The sequence below is a fragment of the Diorhabda carinulata genome, chromosome 12, assembly GCF_026250575.1.
Source record: "Diorhabda carinulata isolate Delta chromosome 12, icDioCari1.1, whole genome shotgun sequence".
In the NCBI taxonomy this organism is placed as follows: Eukaryota; Metazoa; Arthropoda; class Insecta; order Coleoptera; family Chrysomelidae; genus Diorhabda; species Diorhabda carinulata.
In genome coordinates, this window is record NC_079471.1 from 12,731,539 (window position 1) to 12,737,664 (window position 6,126).

Consider the following 6,126-nt stretch of genomic DNA (forward strand, 5'->3'; position numbering starts at 1 on the left):
AGAATATCATCATATCTGCATTACTTGAAAATTTTGGAATTGCTCGCTAAGCAAATATCTAATTTCGTAAAACAAAACAACATTTCGTAATTTTCAACTATTTCGAATGATGAAAGTTGATTTGATTTTCCAGTATCGATTTTCCCTCGAAAAACTATAGAATATTTCTTGTCTGTTAAATATTGCACTTTATCCTCATAAGCTTTTGTGATTCGGTTTGGCAAAAATACCTCTTCTAACTCCAACAGGACTGCTCGACCAAAACGAGTGTTTACCACATTGGCATTTACAATTGGAAATAAATATTTAAAAATATCGGTTATGACCGTGCGAATGCAAACTTGCAATTCATTAATATGAAGATCATCGACAGCTCGAATTTTATATACGGACCTTTGGGGCTGGATTCGGAAGCTATCGAAGGCGACTTAAAAAAAATAGCACATGTTGGTGTAACAAAGATGTCGAAATGTATACTCATAAAATGATACATATTTGAAGTAGATTATCCTGAAAATAATCCATACCTTTATTAAATAAAAAAGATATCGGCGTGGCTGCCATAGACGATCGCATTTTTTTTTTATAGGACAACGATCGAAAATGTATATGTACAAAATTCAGGGTGGAAAAGTTATAAAAATTCAAAGGGGGTTACATCGTTAAAAATAAAATTACTTTGAAGGATTATGAAAAATATTTAAAGAGAGGAGAATGTTTAAAGAGAGAAATTATAATGTTGAACAATCTAAAATTGGGGTAAGTCCTTATGACGATTAACGTTATTTAATTCAAAAAATTCATTTGATACGATTCCTTAGGGACATTATTCAATTTAGTTGTAGACAAGTTTGCGCTATCAAAAATATATTTTATTTTCCACCAGCATTTCAAAAATTGAACCACAACAACATTCTACAGTCAACTCCAGTTAACATCGTGAAAAAATAAAAATTTATTTATTATCATAGCTTTTTTCTAAATTCTAAAATTTATTGTTTCTGATGGATCTTCAATCAATAAACAGAAATGATATGTTTAGCATGAAACCATTAAAAACTATAATAATTTTCCGTCGAAGTCGAATGCAACCAAGCATCATATTGACACTAAATTTGATATTTTAACACTGAATTTTAACGCTACATTTGATATTTTTTTTGATATTTTAATACTAAATTTGACGTTTTAGCATCATATTGACATTTTAGGACTACGTTTTAACGCTAGATTTGACGCTCTTTATTCTCTAGGTCACAGCCTTATTTTTTTTTTATTTAATTATGTTATCATTGTTAAACTCTTTCACACCTCCTATTTCATAATATTACTTAAATCTGAAAATATATAAGGTATAGATTTGTTGTTGTTGATACTTTTTTAGTTTTGGCACACACACATGAAATAAAAAACTATTTTAATTTCATTTATTCTTTTATTTAGTCATCCAGATCACCCAACATTTTAGAACCATAATTTTCCAGAAGTATTAGATAAATTACATATTTTACATACAACATTTAAAGGACTTAAATTATTATCACATTTCAGTAATTCTTTTACACTGTTTACAATATTATAATAGATGTCATCCAGATCACCCAACATTTTAAAACCATAATTTTCCAGAAGTATTAGATAAATTACATATTTTACATACAACATTTAAAGGACTTAAATTATTATCATATTTCAGTAATACTTTTACACTGTTTACAATATTATAATAGTGAGTACAAAAGTTTAATATTTTAGTAATTCTTTTACACTGTTTACAATATTATAATAGTGAGTACAAAAGTTTAACTTTTCAGACATCAGCTTTTGATTAACTTATCAGCTACATCATATTCGTATAGGTAATATTCAACTTTTTAACAATTCCTTGTTATTATTATATATGAGTTGTGTAACTTTGACGAAATCATTGAAGACAAACACCATCAGGTCATTCTCATCCGAAAAAATGAGTCACGTTGAAAAAATCTCCCAATTTGTTGAAAACAGGACCATAGCTTATATCATCTTCACTACAACGATATACTGTAGGTAAAATGATTCATCTTTTGCATCTTCCACTTCCATTGTCTTCAACATTGGAAACTTTCAGATGCTGGTAACAACCACCACCACTCTCTCTTGACTATTAATTTTGAAACTGAATGAATGTATAGAAAAACTAGAATATACTTTTAAAAATAGTAAAAATATTTAATTTTCATAAGAACTCTATAGGCACACGAACCCCATTTCTTTTTCTGGAATACATGAATCATATTAGTATACATAAAAACCATGATTATTTTCCTAATTTCAAAATACCTCGTATATTTTTTGAGTTGAATTTAACTTAAATATTCAGTGTAAAAAATGAAAACAAAATATATTTTATGATACTATATGAAATCATGTTAGCGTTATCGAGAAGCCTCATCCTGTGTGTGTGTGATATACATAGGATATAGAACTTTTCAGTTTTGTGGGTGTTAATATTTGTTCGTTGGTAAAAAGTAAAAATTTATTTGTGAGTAAAAGCAGGAAAAAAGGTGAGTTATTTAGAGTTTGATTTATAGTAATATATTTGAATTTCAATTAAAAATTCTTGATCAAATAGAATATAGAAACGCTCTCTCTAAAATCATTATGTTACTTTTTATGATTTGATTGAATTTTATAATGAAATAGGAGCAGTTATTGTAGAAATAATAATTCACATTTTCACGTTGAGAATTCAAAAACAATAATTCAGGTTTTTTCGTTAAATAATAATACTCGAAACTCTTAACACATTATTCTTCAGATTTGATATATAAAAAAATTAACTTAAATGGTAATAACTTTAAAATTTTAGTCGAACAAGAAAATAAGAGAGAGAACTTCAGATAAAAAATGAATTTCCCTCAAACCATATTCGAATAAGACAAAAAAACAAATGTGGATTTTCCTAAGTTTTCTTTTTACTATTAAGGGGGAGGGTCTGTTCAGTACTTGGGCTTTTACACTCCTCCGTATGCAGCGAACACCGAGGAGCAGGTACAGACCTTGTTCGCCAGGAAAGGTTATGTTACTTAGGGATAGACAGTTAGTAATGATTTTTTTTGAGTTTTTGTTTTTTTAAGACTCCAATTTTTACATCGGTTACTTTAAAAATGTTTTGGAATAATTATTATATTAAGGCTTCAACTATTTGTAATTGGCTATCTCAAAAATAATTATTTTTAAGGTTCTCACATATATTTTCAAGGCTTCAACTGTGCAATTGGCTACCTCAAAAATTATTTTAATTTGGTTAGGAATTTTGGTTCAAGGCTATAATATTTCCATACTAGCTACCTCAAATCAAATTTTATAAGCGATTTTGGTTTTGGAATAATTATTATATTAAGGCTCCAACTATTTGTAATTGGCTACCTCAAAAATAATTATTTTCAAGGCTCCAACTGTACAATTGGCTACCTCAAAAATTATTTTAATTTAGTTAGGAATTTTGGCTCGAGGCTCTAATATTTCCATATTAGCTACCTCAAATCAAATTTTATAAGCGATTTTGGTTTGGGAATAATTATTATATTAAGGCTCCAACTGTTTGTAATTAGCTACCTAAAAAATAATTATTTTCAAGGTTCTCATATATTTTCAAGGATTCAACTGTGCAATTGGCTACCTCAAAAATTATTATAATTTAGCTAGGAATTTTGGCTCGAGGCTCTAATATTTCCATATTAGCTACCTCAAATAAAATTTTATAAGCGATTTTGGTTTGGGAATAATTATTATATTAAGGCTCCAACTATTTGTAATTAGCTACCTCAAAAATAATTATTTTCAAGGTTCTCATATATTTTCAAGGCTCCAACTGTGCAATTGGCTTCCTCAAAAATTATTTTAATTTGGTTAGGAATTTTGGCTGGAGGCTCTAATATTTCCATACTAGCCACCTCAAATCGAATTTTATAAGGAATTTTTGGTTCAAGACTCTTAATATTTTTTTTAGTTACCTCAAAATGGTATCACGATTACTTTATTTTACAAAAAAAAAGAGGCATCCGCCACCAATTTTTGTAGATCATTATCTGTGTTTTGAATCTTTTATTCATTTATAAAATTATTTTGGAATAAAACAACAAAAATTAATTTTTCAGTTTTTAAAAAGAGTTTGAATGTTTTGAATAATCATCTTATTTTGTACGTCTTACATTTATAAAATATTACAAAAAAAAAATTAAAATTTCAGTTTTTTGAATCCGTAAGGAACAGAACTGTGATCGTTCACTTTCTCTTTGTCGAGTTAGGCCGATATATTTTTGTACAATCACAAGTCACCACCTCATGCTCTTTCGTTTGTCTAATTTGCCTCGAAGCCACGCTTATAGGAGCCGAATCGTTTATTACCATTTCCCTTATATAATCGAAATTCATCTGTTGAGCTGCAGAATAAGAAAGGGATATACCTTTAACTTTGCATACAACATCACCTAAAGAGATCTTATAAGCATAGTTTTTCGGACCCCCAGACACAAATTTCGTAATATATGCATCATGAGCATAGGCCTTTAATTCATTAGTCATATCACCAATGAATTCACCTGTGGGAATGTCAGATTCTCTAGGTCTGGAAACATAAAAGTTAGAATCGGTGTCGTAATAGAGTACCCTCTCTTGCAGTTTTTCAATGTAGCTGAAAAGTTTCAGACGCGCAAGAGCTGTAACGTATGATGCTATAACAACATTAACCGTGGGCAAAGGGTCGTATCATTCATCCATATATTCCCAATTAACAATTAAAGTATCTTCATTGATCGGTAGAATTGTGTTTACATTTATTAAAGGATTAGTAATCATAGAGAAGAACAGGTTGATTAACAATTGTTGTCTTTGGTTGATTCTAACGCTGACCAAACTTACCCCATAATGAATTTAGCATAAGTTTAGCCAGGGAACGCAAATCCGGGTTATTACAAATTTTATCAAATTCCAACTGAATATCTTCCTTTTGTAAAAATCTTTCTATATAACTATCTTTTTCCTTGTGTGTATGACAATTTTTCGACCAGTCGGAGGACTCTTGCTTAATTTTAATAAATTTGTTCATCATTTCGGTAAACAATCCTGTTTCCTGTTACATCCTTTCCAGCCTGAATTGTCTCATATGACCAAATTTCAAAAATAGTTTGTATTTTGTACCCCATTTCGAGCGCCTTTAAAACCTCTTCAATCACCCAAGTACCCGTTAACGAACGCTCTTCATATGAATGTAGACATTCTCCTGAATTGAGATTTTCCCCACACACACGACAAAGAACGAACATTAACTTGTTATTCATTTTCATCGTTAAAACGGAGTGGAACAATTGATGAGGGGGAAGAATTTTACATTTAATGAGGCCACTAATACTAGAAAGATCTATTGAAGAACACTCCTTATTAATGTAAATTTTCGGATGTCCGATAGGAAACTTTCCATACTTACAAACCCAAGGATAAAGCGAACAAACATCTACATATTTAATTTTTTCCCTCTCCTTAGTTTTGTAGTATGTGTAAGTATTTCCAGTTCGACCACCATAGAAAGCTTCTCTTGGATTTAGAGGTGATTGATTTAGAAGAGGATCTGAAATTTTTTTAATTTCATCCGTTAATTCTTTTCGAAATTCACATTCCCATTTTTCTATGACTTCATATCCCAGAGATTTCAATCTTTCAATCTTAGCTTGGGTGGCTTCGAATCGAAGATTGAAAGTCTCAGAGGGGTTATCTGTGAGAGAATCATCTCTCTGATGTGTAAAGCATGCGGGACAACCATGAAACAAACAACCCTGAAATTCGAAAATTTGATTAGTCGCCTCGCAATACCCATCCACTTTAACACCAGCAATTCGAACCTCTGCCTTTACCGACGTGACGTATTTCAATACCTCTTTGGCATTCATTCCGAACCAACCATCGGATAGCAATTATAGACTGACTATCACGCCATCTATATCCACCTTTCGGAATGATGCCATAGTATTAGAATTAAGAAAATTTCTACGGAAGACTTTATTGCATGCAGAAGCAATCGTAGTAGCTTCCATGAAAGGGCATACATTTGATTCGTGTAACATCAATTCTCTGAATTTAAGACAT